We start from the raw sequence: 15429 nt of genomic DNA, 5'->3' as shown, positions 1-15429 counted from the left end.
GGGGTCTAACAAGACACCCAGTCCACCTTGATGTATCCAACTGATGATACTATCCCCTCTCTTCTGCACATATACTTTCCCTGAAACTAAAAGTTGTTTATATTCAATTAGACCTATGAAATATAATATTCATATAACTTTACAGGCTCGCCCCCATAAGCACGGGGTCTGATATCAGGTTTAGATACAGTGACCCTATCCAGCAATTTACTATTTTACAATATATCAGAGGTTATGTTGATTTTTGCCTCTGAATTGAAACAATACCTTAGTGGATTCTCCATCAACCAAAACTGTATCCACTGGACTGGGTCTACGTTTCCCTTCACTATTTATCTGAAGAACAATTTGCCCACACTCAAAATCTGGGTCATCATCATCCACACACAATTATTTGTGCATGCCACAGGAAAGTGCCCCTTTTTTTCTCATTTTACACAAGTAGCCTTCAAAGCAGGACTCATTTATTTGTTGGCTAGATGATCAGTTTTGTCACACCTGTAACATCTGCGTCCAACAGGTTTACTTTTAATTCCCCCATCTTCATGCTTCACATTGATTTCCCTTAACTTCTCATTCAAAACACTCACAATTTGTTACTTCTCTTTCTCTTTCTTAATTATTCTGACACACTACACAGAATGGGCCACAGGTTTCACAATCAATAGAGCTTCCTCAAGAGCGGGTTCATCTTTTAACCATAGCTCCTCCCTCACGTTTTCCATATTCTACCATGAACTAATCATTTATACGTTCATCTACCATTCCCACAAATTTGCATGATGCAACAAGCCTTCTTAACTTAGTGACATAGCATTCTATTGATTCCCCCTCCTTTTGAAACCTTCTTGCAAAATGATGCCATTCTAGAATAGCACTCACTTTCAGTAGAAAGTGATTATCTAATTTCTTGATGCACAACTCATACTCATTCAAGTTAGCAGAATCAGATTCAGAAATCCCTGCAAGGTGATCCAAGATTTCCTGACCCTTTAGCCTAAACAGTGAAGAAGTAGAGATGTTTTTCTCTCAGCACTTAAAGACGCACGACACAGCTTTGTATACCTCTTAAATACCTTCTTCCACTTTTGCCATTTCAAAGGTGGGGTCCACAGACTTGTGAGAAAGAAAGGAGATGCGGGAATAATCTGCATTTGTATCCCACCAGCCAACTACACATTATAATAAACAAGTGTCCTCTCCCCAAACATTGTACACTTTAAACAAATACGGGAAATACTACTCAATTCACAGAACACACACATTCAATGAATGTTATATAATATAAAACATTACCAAACTATAACAAGATGAAAGAAGGCCATTAACATACACCGCATTCCAGTCTGTAAGTCCTTACTACTACTGTGACTGTAACTTCATCATGCCCAAAGGTAAGTGTGCGAATCACTGCAAATAAATCAGCAGACACGCTTCAAACCATTAGAATATGTATATCAGTGTGCGCATCACTGCAAAGCTTCAGAAATGTGAATTTCAGTGTGCATGTCAATGCAAAGGAAAACAGCAGTGACACACTCCACCAGTGTGTGCATCACATGTAAAGGAAACAGCACTCTTCAACATTAACTTTGTGTATCACTTACTGAAGCCAAGAGTGGAATAACACTCCTTGAAATTAAGTGTGCGTATCACTAAACATTCTGTGATGAACAACAAAATCAGGCAAATTGTAAATTCACAATGGCATCTGCTCAATTTAGACTCGGAAACCACCCACATCCCCAAACCTCTTTTTGCATTTCGCAGAAACAAAATCTTGCGAAATTGGATAGTCAAAGCTAAACAGCCTGAATTCAAGGGCTGGACGCAAAAGTCTATTGAGGGATTGGTCCCCATCAAAGGCAATCACAAGTGTGGTACTTGCCATGCCACTGCCCACGCTATAGTTGGTGACAATATCTGCATAAATGACTACAAGGTCAACATGAAAGACATGACCAACTGCAGGACTTCGAACTGCATCTATGTCATCCAATGCCCTTGCTCTCTTGCCTATGTAGGCGAAACTGCTAGAGAAGTAAGGATACACATAGGTGAGCACAAATCTAACATCAGACGATCCAAACATGGAGCCCCCTTAGTGGATCATTGGGTTCAAAAGGGCCACTCAGAAATTGACCTTCGCTGGACGATTTTGGAAAAGATCCGCGTACAAAGAGGAACCGACAGTAATAATGTACGCAGGAAACGAGAAGTTTTTTGGATATTTGTCCTTAAATCTAAGGACAAAGGTCTGAACGAATCCCTACCTTGGGAAAATGCCATCTGTTAAGCCTTTTTTAGGCTGCCCCTATGTTTATACATCTTGATCTTAATGTAAGAAATTATACAGAGGCGCTGCGAGAAATGCAGCCCTATAATTATTTCCACTGTGGTTCGGTTACTATCACTTGTATAATCTGGCTTATTTCCTTTGCATCAAAAATAGAAACAAGGAAACCCTATTGATCAGAAGGGACCAAGGGTAGAAAGTTATTTTTAAGAAACAAGGTCCCATTCAATTTTAAAGATAGGTATAATCTCACAATTTTTCAATCAAAAATTGGATTATATGTTTTATTCAAAAAATGATTCAGATATAATACAGTTGCTACGAACCAAAATACACGTGGTGAAATAAGTGAGCAGCCCGTGAGTTGTAAAAGGAAATCAGCCGATTTCCTAGCCGCAGGCAAGTGACTTAAAATGTGACTTTTTGTGTTTGTGAAAATAAAGGTTATTGAAAGTCACAATTGATCAACATCTCGTACTCAAATAAAATTTACAATGTATTATTAGGAGATTAGAGATGTGAGTCGACGACGTTTCGATCCCCAAAGTAGTGGTAGGATCTCTTCAGGACTAACCGATTGATGAAATGCCTGGGAAAGTATGCCTGGGTAGGTAGGGAAGGAAGGGGGGGAAAAATGGGGTAGAAGAAAAAAAAAGAGAAGAGGGAAAGGGTTATTAAAAATAGAAAGGAAAAGATAATATCGAAATGAAGCATTCCAGGGTAAGGATGCACTGGAGAGGGAGAGCAATGTGCATACTAGGGATATATAGACAGGAAGGGTGAGAAGGATTGGGGTGGAAGGAAAAATAGAATGTGAGGGAGCAGCAAGGGGAGGAATGATACCAGAATTGGGGTGTGAGTGTAAGAGATAACGGAGGGAGGAATGGGCAGAGAAAGTGAAGGTGGAGTGGGATGGTGCCTTGGGAAGGGTGGAGGGAAGGGGAAAAGAGAAGAGAACTTACTGTGCAATAAACAGCTGGAGAGCGAGAGTTACAGCAGGTGAATGAGCTAAAAAGATCTCCTGTGCCACAAGGGAATTTCTGTGGGCGAAAAAAGGGGGGAGAATGAAGGGGATGGAGTGTCACAGAGCCGCAAGGGGACCGGAGGAAGTGGAGGGTAATATTTACCTGGAATTAGCATAATAGGACTATAGGATCCGTCCCTACTTCTTTCATCATAAAGCTCCTCAAAATTTGTCTGACTAAGAATTTCTTCCTTTTTGATGGCAACTACTATCAACAAGTGAAGGGTACCAGTATGGGTGCCGTTTTTGCTCCAAATTTTGCCATACTTTATATGGATTGGCTGGAGACACACCGCATACTATCTCCCATGAACCCTTTCAGAAACTCTATTCTGGAATGGAAGCGGTACATTGACGACATTTTCCTGATCTGGAACAACAGTGAGGAGAACCTCACTGAATTCAAAGACTGGCTCAACTCACACTGCAATGGCCTCAAATTCACTGCTAACAATAGTAGAGACGAAATTGCCTTTCTTGACCTAGCTATCAAAGCTCACAATGGCGGTCTTTATACAACGCTTTATCGCAAACCCACAGAAAAGAACACTCTACTATCTTACAGCAGCCATCACCCCAGAGCCTTGCGAGACTCCCTTCCCTACTCACAATTTCTTAGGATACGCCGCAATTGTTATCTTAAAAAAGATTATTTTGCGGAGGCCTCCATCCTTTCCAAAAAATTGACCAACAGAGGCTACCCACGCAAACTAGTGAAAAAAGCCCTTAAAAGAGCATGGTATTGCCCAAGGGAGACTCTACTTAGCCCCAAAGAGAAAAGAAGGGACGACAAGATAGTTTGCGTGACCACCTTTTCACCCATCTCAAACACAGTTAGAAAATGCATTCTAAAACACTGGCCAACAATTAACGCCGGCATTTTGAATTTTGAACGCCCTCTTTTTGCTTTCAAAAAAAGCAAAAACATAAAAGACCACCTCGTAAGGGCCGCACTTTCCAACAAGACAAAGGACCAATCCCTTAGAGGCGCATGGGGTTTACCACCACTACTAGGCCATTTCAAGTGCGGAAATTGCAGTGTGTGCAATTTCACTAAAGACACGAAAAAATTTGTGCATGGTAACATTGATGTCACTCTCTCACATTTCTCAAATTGTAACACTATCAATGTGATATATGCTATTACCTGCCCCTGTGATTTGATTTATGTTGGACAAACGACACAAAAGATCAGGATCCGGATTTGCCAACACAGAAGCCGTATACGCTGCAAAACACCTAATGCGCCACTTGTGGATCATTTCACCAACCTGAACCACACTGAGGACGACATCAGATGGCAAGTCATTAACGTGGTCCAACAACCCCCAAGGAACACTAACATTGGTGCTATTTTGGACAAAGAGGAACTAAAATGGATAATTCGTACTGACAGTTTGCACACCGGGCTTAACCGTCAGGAGGACTGGTCCAATCTTCTGTAATAAGCTATCATTGTATGGTAATGTTGTCCATACACTGTGACTGTCTTGCCCCCCCCCCCTCTTTTTATCTCTTTTATTCCTTTTACCCTTTCTCATTATATCCAATTCTCTACACCTTCACTCTTCAACCTTACACCTCCCCTCGCCAACAGTGCCTGATTTCCATTTGCCCCCCCCCACCCCCGCCTGGGAACCCCTGTACCTCCTTCCACCCCTCACTCTATGTAGCACGATCGGCTAACTCTTGCCTTTCTTATTCTTAATGTACTCCTCCCTATTATTACCCAACCTTGTTCTTTCCCGACTCTACTTCATTTCTCATTATCATCGCTTCCCTGCTCCGGGTCCCCTCTCCCTCTCTCCACATGTATTCCCCTCTTTGCCTTCCTATTCGTATGTATTTACTCCTTCTTCTTTATTCTAACCTCACAACGCCGTCCGTCTCTCCCCGTCCCGTGTCTCTTCTCCCTTTCTATCGCACTCACTACTCGGGACACGCCCCCCTCGTCACACACCCTCTCCTACGTAGGAGAATTCATATTACCTGCCCCTTCCGGTCCGACACTCGCTGCAGACCCGGGAACTTCTACTCGAGCCCAGCCTCGCTACGGAGAACCAGCTGACCATTCAGGTACTGTGATCGCCCCTCCTACGATCATCGGCCCCCCGCCAACCCTCGGCCTTCTCCGTACTACCAGCACTTACTCCCCCTTTCCCGCCCACAGATTATCCACCATTGGCGTGAACAGTCTTGGCTCTCCGTTTTCCAGCACGAAGGATTGTTTACTCGCGGCGATTTTTCTGCCGCTTTTCCCGTACCAGGACCTAGACAGTTCCTGGCTTAATTCCCAGGTATTTATTATCCCACCCCATTAACGGCTACCGCGCTGGCCTGCTACAACTCATTACGCCGCTCACCGGCACTCCATTCACCACACCAACCCCCCCCAATTAATTTTTTCCTGCCTCCAGGAATTCTACTGCTCCACTACCTAAGACTGGATTTCCGCTGTCCGGCCACACGGAAAGAGTGCTCGTAGACTTAACTCTCCACCATCCTCAACCTTGACGGTTCCTATAGTCCTATTATGCTAATTCCAGGTAAATATTACCCTCCACTTCCTCCGGTCCCCTTGCGGCTCTGTGACACTCCATCCCCTTCATTCTCCCCCCTTTTTTCGCCCACAGAAATTCCCTTGTGGCACAGGAGATCTTTTTAGCTCATTCACCTGCTGTAACTCTCGCTCTCCAGCTGTTTATTGCACAGTAAGTTCTCTTCTCTTTTCCCCTTCCCTCCACCCTTCCCAAGGCACTATCCCACTCCACCTTCACTTTCTCTGCCCATTCCTCCCTCCGTTATCTCTTACACTCACACCCCAATTCTGGTATCATTCCTCCCCTTGCTGCTCCCTCACATTCTATTTTTCCTTCCACCCCAATCCTTCTCACCCTTCCTGCCTATATATCCCTAGTATGCACATTGCTCTCCCTCTCCAGTGCATCCTTACCCTGGAATGCTTCATTTCGATATTATCTTTTCCTTTCTATTTTTAATAACCCTTTCCCTCTTCTCTTTTTTTCTTCTACCCCATTTTTTCCCCCCCTTCCTTCCCTACCTACCCAGGCATACTTTCTCAGGCATTTCATCAATCGGTTAGTCCTGAAGAGATCCCACCACTACTTTGAGGATCGAAACGTCGTCGACTCACATCTCTAATCTCCTAATAATACATTGTAAATTTTATTTGAGTACGAGATGTTGTTCAATTGTGACTTTCAATAACCTTTATTTTCACAAACACAAAAAGTCACATTTTAAGTCACTTGCCTGCGGCTAGGAAATCGGCTGATTTCCATTTACAACTCACGGGCTGCTCACTTATTTCACCACGTGTATTTTGGTTCGTAGCAACTGTATTATATCTGAATCATTTTTTGAATAAAACATATAATCCAATTTTTGATTGGAAAATTGTGAGATTATACCTATCTTTAAAATTGAATGGGACCTTGTTTCTTATTTCCTTTGCATGTCCTTTATTGGAAAATGCAGTCTGCTGCTATAATATATAATTTTTATTTAATTCTATAGATCTATTTATTCACTTGTATTATTTAGTACACCCCTGTTTTCACATACTCTCTTGACTCATGCTTAAATCTTGCTCGTAGGGTTTCTTCCGATAACACGTCTATCGCTTTGCAACACTTTTCATTTTATTATTTATTTTTCTAATCTTCTACTCTTCTGGTTCACTGATTTTGCAGTACTTTGAATTTGTATTACTATACGACTTTTTAGTCTTTGGGTAATTTACTGCCCAACGTTTCCACTAAGGCAGACTCGCTCCCCTCCTCCTTATTTCCGATGATGCTCAATCAGTGACACGCTAGCCCATTGGCCTATTTAAACGGCCTTTGAACACCGCGTGTGCTCTCCGGACCGATCCGTTTCACCTGAGGCCTTACTTTCCGTTCAGAGCCCTCTGGACTGACAACTCGTGCGATATCAGGTACTTACATCAGAGCCGATTTTCTTTTCGTTTCTTTTTTTTCTCTTTATCCTAGCGCCTGACATGTTTTGATTCCTATATTTCTTTAATGCACTATTTTTTGCCTATTCTTATAGCCTTGGTCCAATCCTATCACGACGGGTATTTCCGTGTTATTTACCAGGATGCATCTACATTATTTCTCTATGGCTCATTAAAGCCCCGTTTTCTATCAGGTAGTGCTTGCCATTTTTCTCTTATCTTTTCACTCTGTCTGTCTGTACATACCCGTGTTATGTTTACTTAATTCCTTAATTTATCTTTGTAGGTTCGTCAGCCTAATTATCTCTTGCCTGGCATTCTATCATTCAGGGATTCGTTTCTTACTCCGAGAGCGCCCTTTTCTTTGCCCAGGTGATTTGAGCATATTTTTGCCTCTTTGAATGCGCACATATATGCATATTTTGTGCTTCTTCAGCTTTCTATTTATCCGTGTTCCTGTTCCTTTGGCACCATCTTTGAAGGATGTCTGTTTTAAACAATCCTTGTTATACGCTATTATGTGTTGTGTTTCTGTGTTTTATCCCCTTATCTCCTTAGAAAGTGAGTCAGCATGGTTTTTCGTCTCTAATTCGTTTTTTCAAAACTGCATTGTTTCACCCATTTAACTATCTAGAGGCCTAGCCTCGACTCCAAAGCTTGTCGATAGTTTGAATTTTCGCCCTAATGGCCCATTTAGGCAGCATTTAGAATTCAGGGCCTGTACGTCCTTCCAGGGCGCGTTTCCTCCTGATTAGTTTATTTTAATTTTCTTTATATTTGTTCCTTTAGGCAGATTTATTTCAAGCAAGTGCATCGATTGATTGCTTTTTAACCTGAGCTATCTTGCTCATACCTTCTATGTGACCTCACAGGTGAGCGCCAATTATTTTTTGCCTTTCCCCCTCCCCCCTCTTCCCCCTACCCCCTCCTTCTCCCCTCCCCCTTCCTCCTTTGCCATTCCCTGGGATAAAAATAATTTCCTTTGATCAGGTGCCACCTTTGTACTGAAGAAAAAAGATAAAAATTAAGAAAGAAGTTGCTCTTATTATGTATATATCTCCCAATTTAATTTTTTCTGTTTCAATTCTTGTATATGTCTTCCCTCTTGAATCACGGTGGGTTTTTGGGAATGTCCAGTGTTAGCTGCATTTTAACCTATTTTTATGTAGAGAAAAACATTTCTTACCATATTTTTGTGCTTTGTTCAACACTTGTGACTAATGACTTCTGTATGATATGCTCATTGATTTATATGAAGGATGTTATTAATATCGCATGTTGATCTGTTATCTCAATATATTGTTATTTTCTTTGATAGGTCCCAGCTTTTACCCATTCTAAGACTTTTGATTTCTGTTTGCCCTGAGGAAGGTGGCACCAACATTTCGGTGCATTCACCGAAACGCGCGTCGGCGCCTACATGAGGCCTACTCAAGCCCTAATTCCTCTATTTTGAACACGTGTCGCTTGACACAATATTGAATATCCATATGATTCTGTGTCCATATCGATTTTTGTTTACATATTTTATATCTTTTTGGATTTAATACATCTTGCAAATGTGTGAATTTAATGTCTATGGTGTTGAATGATCTCGGCATGAATGTGTAAGTTTGTGTGTGACTGAGCACGTCTGGGACCATGATTAGTATGTCTATTTTTATTTGAAAGGTTATTTTGTATTAATAGCCAACCAGTAAATGTACTGAATTTATCCCTTCAAAATTAATCTAATTTAAAAATAAAACTCTTATAAATTTGATTCTTGTTTATGTTTTGAACTTGATTGTCTGTATTTTTCTTTGCTGTCCTTGTCCAAGTTGTGATATACCAAAAAACGATACTTTGTACGTTTTGAAATCTATAGGTAGAGATATCCCCTTTTTCGTATTTATCACTGCAATGGAAACAGCAGGGCAACCATGACACAGAAAGAAGCTTAACTCTCTAGCGTGCGCATCACTGCGAGGACCAGCTGAAATGAAACAGCAGGGAAATGCTGCAACAGAAAGTAGGGTGGCATTCTAGTGTGCGTATCACTGTGGGGACACGCTGGTTGAAGCTTTAACTCACAGCACATATCTGGATGCTGCCCAGCATGCACCCTCAATGCATCAGGAAGCTTGATGCCTTCAAACCTTATGGAACTTAGGAGAGGAGTGCCCCACTTCCCTGAAGAAAGTTCACAAAACTGGTGAATAAGTCAAATGAGATCTACCAGTCCGTGCTCTGCTGTGGTACCCTGCTAGACATGCAAGTAGAGCTCAGCACATGAGGATTCTGTGTTCGGTCCTGGTCCTGAGACCTTGAGAAGGCTGGAGCATGAGCACCAACGGCAACCCCACCAGTATTGCACCGGCCTGAACCCGGAAAACCACAGATTGTGAAACAGAGGTCAAAGAAAAGTCACAGTGGGATGGCGGTCACAGAACACAATGCATCAGAATAACAAAGCTGTTACAATTAACACAGTGACAATAAAATTAGGCCCCTTCCTCAAAGGCAGAGAAGTGAAAACAAAAATCAAGAAAATAGCACGTAGCAGTCACAACAAGTACTGCTCTGACCCAAATCAGGCGTAATGAAAGGCAGTCTCACTGCAGTAGAAATCAAATCGTGGAGTCATGAATTTCCAGTTTCTCCATTGTGTTGAGATCCTCTGTCATCCTGCTGACTACATCAGTGTGGCAATCCATGTATGTTGCTCCAAAAATAACACAAAGAGTGCAGGGCTACCAAAAGTAAGTTCCTTTATTCTCGAAAGAAGATTCCATCCATCCGTCCACCAGCTCCCCTGGAGTAACTGTCACTGGTCCCTCAACCCGCAACACATTCCATCACCTGATTATGACATGCTAGGTGATATTGTGGTGTTCAAAAACAAACCGGTCTGACAGCCACCCAGTTACCACACCTCTTTAATGGTAAAGTTGGATTTTAAGTCACAATTCTAAGTATGCCACTTGAAGAAAGTTGGCATTTTTTGTCCTAACTATTTAGTGACTACAACCTGTAACCTGGGTCACATGACGAGGTGTAGCTGGCAGTTGGTCTTTATGTATTATTCCCAGACAGTGCGACAAAGGGGGAATAGGGGTTGGCAGAATGGATTATCTATGTCAGTATGAGGGGGAGAAGCTGTCACCTACCACACTTACACATCACAAAGGCTCACCCTCAGGAAACTCATAAAGGTTTTCACACCAGTCTATGGTGCCACCAAACAAGCAGTGGCCAGGGCAGGGAGGCAAGATATTCCAGACTCCTCTGTAGGGGGAGGATTCTAGAAACCATTCCCTTTTCAAAATGAGCACTAAGTATAAATATTGGACCTTCACACCCAACTCTTTGGATCACTTCTGGACCCGTGGGGAACTCAGAAGAAAGACTGTTGTGCTGCTCAGCTGCAAGAAGAACTGCCTTGCTGCCCTTCCTGCTACTTTTCTGTCCTACTGTCTGACTAGGAAGGACTGGACCTGCATCTTGAACCCGAGACCACCACATTGACTTCATGGGCTAGTTGGCAGGCCTCCTGATCAGAGCCTCAGGGACAGAAAAAGCTCCAACCATCTTGAATCGTGCACCTGGGCTCTGCCTGCTGTGAGTCCCCAAGTGGTGCCCCTCAAGTCCTAGACCCTTAGAAGTGCTAAAGGTGCTCTTCTAAACCATCTGTGGTCTCACTAAACCGATGCAGTGCAACAGAAACTCAACACAGCACTTTGCAGCACCTCATCAGAAATGACTCAGCCTGACAGCCCTAATGCAGGCCTACATCACAGACTGCCCAGCTCATCAGAACCACCACTGCCCAATGCATCTCAACACAGACCTTGCTGCCTCTCCTCAGAATCAAACCACAACCTTGACGCAAACCAGCATGGCAGCCCTAACAGCTCATTGGAACCACCAAAGTGCAACCCATCCTGGTTGCATTTTTTAAGCAGATCTCACATTGTGTCTTGGGACTGTCACTGCATGGCACAACATTCTTCAACTAGGATTTAAGGTTAACTTGTCAGAGGGATCAGTTTGGCCCCCGAAACCAGCCTATGTTCCAGAACGGCTGGCTTCAATTTGTAATTTTTTCCCAAACCACCTCAACCAGATAACCACAGTTGGAGCTTTGCACTTTCAAGCAACGTAGATTTTTCTTGTTTTGGTGTCATATAATGTATTAAATTTTACTCTATTTTTCTAAATTGGTGTGGGATTTTCTCGTGTTATGTCTTCACTTCAGTATTGTTTGTGTACCACATAAATACTTTATACATTGCCTCTAAGTTAAGACTAACCAGTTTTGCGCCAACCTACAAGAGGGTTAAGTCCTTTCTCATATAGTATAGCAATATATTCTAGAAATATATCACAACATATCCCCACTTTGGTCCATCTGTTGAGATCAATAAACATGTGAATTTGTTTCATATACTTTCCCTAAATATAATAGCATTTTCTCATTGTGGTTTTCGGTTTTGTCATGTTGATAGGTACTTAAAGGCACAATAACAATTTGACCCAACACTGCACCGAACAAACCCACAACAAAGGCTCAATCCTGGATGCCATCATAGCTCACGAAGATGCAATCACCATCGACTGTACCCTCCCCGTCGAAAGGTCAGAGCACCATCTCGTTCTTTTTCATATCAATCAAAAGACACATCGACCGCCTCGCACAAATGAACACTTTCACTGGACAAGAACCTGAGACAGATCCCCTTCGCAGAACTAAAAGAAAGGCTAAGTACACTCCTCCCTTCTATTGCAGGTGACAGGTCGACAACAGAACTTACCTCACACTACAATGCGCCTATGACATCCATGCTGGACAAAATAGCCCCCCTGAAACAAAAAAAAACAAGACCCTTCCATCAAGATCGTAGTTTAACACTGACCTAAATGTGGAAAGAAGACAACTAAGAGCTGCAGAAAGACTTTGGCGCAACAACCCTTCGTCAAACCCATCTTGATCAACTCAAAAAGGAACGTAGGAAATATAAACAGCACATAAAAAATGAAAAATCCACCTTCTTCTGCGGTGCACTAAATAATGCCAAAAATCGCCCCAAAGAACTCTTCAATATCATCAGACAGCAAACATCCAAACCATCACCTTCTGCAATTCCGGCCTCCAAAGACATATGTAACAAATTTGTCAATTTCTTCAATGAAAAAATATGAAAGATTGAGCTCTCACTTAAGGATCACCTAATGAAGGCCCGCTACTCTATAAAGTAGACATAAACCCACTTAGGCAACCTACAAACAACTGGATAACATTCTAACCCATCACGGAAACCAAAATTATTGAATTGAGTACCGGATCCAAGCCTTCACCACACATTGAGGAACCCCTCCCTGCCCAACTGGCTAAAAAACTCTAACTCTTCCTAGCCCCACTCTGGTTGTACATTATAAATAGCTCCCTGAAAACAGGCATCATGCCTGACTGCCTCAAAATCGGTCAGGTAACACCTTTACTGAATAAAGCAGGCGCTGACCCAAGCGATCTCAACAACTTCAGGCCTGGCTCCAATCTCCCATTCCTAGCAAAACTACTAGAAAAATGTTTTCTCCGTCAACTCACCCATCACATGGACAACAACGATCTCCTCGACCCTCACCAATCGGGCTTTAGAAAAGGATGCAGCACAGAGACTGCCATCTTGAATGTCATTGATGATGTCCACATGTCACTGGACAAGCACTGTTGCTGTCTACTCATACTCCTGGACCTTTCGGCGGCCTTTGACACGGTTGAACACTACTCATCAACGTACTCCGAGAAAGGGTAGGAGCAGAAGGGGTGGTCTTACAATGGTTTACCACCTTCCTGCAAAACCGCTCTCAAAGAATAAAAATCAGAAACTTCACGTCCGACCAACACCCCATAAACAGAGGCATTCCCCAAGGATCAGTTCTCTCACCCGCGCTGTTTAACATTTACATGGAGCCACTCACCACCATTCTCAAAAAAAAAACAACATACGCTTCCACCTCTACACCCTACTAGAAGTCCAAAATGGCTATGCCAAAACCATCTGAAACTCAACCAAGATATAACGGAAATCCTCCTCATAGCCAACAAAGAGCAGACACTCCCGAATCACAGAATGGATAAAGTCTATTTATGCTCTCAACTGCACTCTCATCCCAGAAGACTCCGAGAAATCACTGGGAATCACTCTAGACACCATCCTTAACATGGTCAAACACATCAAGAACATCGCAAGATGTGCCTTTTTCAACTTAAAACTACTAAATAAAATCAAACCCTTCATCCCTCCAAAAGACCTTAAGCAAGTCACGCAATCCCTCGTGCTATCCAGATTAGACTACGGGAATCACACCTTGCTCCTCTTAGATCAACCCTAAAAGCTGCAGCCAGAATGGTGACTGAAGTAAAGAAATACAAACACATCTCCCCCACTCTCAAAGAGCTTAATTGGCCTGCTAACTTCAGAACTGCCTGTCTCACCCACAAAGCTCTGCACACTGGTAAACCCACCTATCTAGCTGCCAAACTCAGGAAAGCGGGACAGACAAGAAATCTCAGGAGCACCAACACTCTGCTACTTATTCCCCAAAATCCCGCAAACAAAAGACCTTATCTCGGTCTTTCTCTGGAAATGCACCTAGAATTTGGAATGCCATCCCTAAACATATCAGAACTAACCCTTCCTTTGAAGAATTCAAAAGCCAGCTCAAAGTGCTCTTCCTAGATCGAGCTCTCACGAAGTGACAACAGACCTACAATACCGAACCGCCACCAACTGAGGATCCAGTCACTACGATGAGACAACTCCTTACAGCATCTTCCTCTTGACCCGCACATTACCCCCTCTTACTATTACCACCACCACTACTACTCTGCATTCGAATGCTAAGTGACTTATACTGATCAATGACCCGTCTTTAAACACTGTGTTTACTGTTCCACTCTTTGTATACTCGACTGTCATTCGACAAATGCTGTAAAGCGCTCCAATACCTTCGGGTCTGGCTAGTGCTATATAAAACACCTACATAAAAATAAAAATAATTAAACTTGGGGGTAGTATTTCCAAAGGATTTGAACACTACACAAACACATTTTACATTTTACACTTGCTGCCAACAGCATCCTTTAGGGGCTTCTGCATGCAAGAGGCGCATGGTCCTTCGTTCTCACACCACCTGTCATGCAGTGTCCTATATGTTGTGCCTTTTGAAAAAGTCTTTATTTGTTTTTAGTGATTCATAAGTGAAGGTTGTTTATGTAATCTAATATACTGGTCTGATGGCTAACTAACAACGGTTAGGTGGGATCAGACCGACCAGTGTTTTCAACCAAAAGTTGCATCCAGCCAACACACTAGGGGGCATATTTACAAAAATGTAGTTGATGTAGTTGAGTGCAGCAAGTCAACCCAATACATTATGTGACAGGGCAGTAATGCACTGTATTTGAAAGAATATGGCGCATTCCTTTCCTTGTTCCTGCGATGGTGCCAATGCAGGCACCTTTGCGCCATGGCGCAAGGGTGCCTGCATTGCAGGCAGGATTGTTTTTGTGCAGAAAGGGATAACTTCCTACACAAAAACAATCTTGGAAGCTATGTGTGCTGCAGAATGCAGCACATGTAGAAAGAGGAAGTAACAAGGAGAACTAAAGATATTTCTCCTCGTTGCGCCTCCGCCTGGGAAAGCGTAAGATTTTGCAGCATTTCCAGGTTGATAAACTCTTGTAAATCTGGGAATGCATCAAAATCCATGTGAGTTGCGTGGGATCTTCCACACAATGCCCATGGAAAGCCTACTCAGGGCAGAGTAGCACAACACAGCGATTTGTGTTGCGTTGTACTACTCCAGATTTATGTAGCAACGCAAAGCCATACAAAGTGTCTGTGAACCCCGTGGCTGTGTCTGTGAACCTTGGAGCTGATAGCAAGATGTCTGGTTGGTAATTAAGGATTATCTGTGTTTTAGTCAAGTTTAATTTACACCCAGAAAAGACTCCAAAAAGCTCAACCTCTTCTGTAAATACAAGCTGAGGCCTCTACTGGGTTACTTGAGAAGACTGCAATATCGTGCGCATAAGCAGTTAGCTTAAGTTTCATACCACTTAAGTTTATTTGATGAATACCCACA

The 15429-nt window shown here is 42.6% G+C and overlaps 1 long non-coding RNA gene across 1 annotated transcript; it reads left to right on the top strand.

The window, feature by feature from the left end:
• Positions 1 to 7211: 7211 nt before the first annotated feature.
• On the top strand, positions 7212 to 9039 carry LOC146821293 (uncharacterized). Its single transcript, XR_014962697.1, has 5 exons — positions 7212 to 7278; positions 7395 to 7493; positions 7586 to 7671; positions 8089 to 8171; positions 8618 to 9039. It is a non-coding gene; the product is annotated as an uncharacterized LOC146821293 (long non-coding RNA).
• Positions 9040 to 15429: the final 6390 nt, after the last annotated feature.

Source organism: Triturus cristatus, chromosome 6 (genome assembly GCF_964204655.1).
Source record: "Triturus cristatus chromosome 6, aTriCri1.1, whole genome shotgun sequence".
NCBI lineage: Eukaryota > Metazoa > Chordata > Amphibia > Caudata > Salamandridae > Triturus > Triturus cristatus.
The sequence above is the reverse complement of the archived record's forward strand: the minus strand, read 5'-3'. Positions and strand labels throughout refer to the sequence as shown.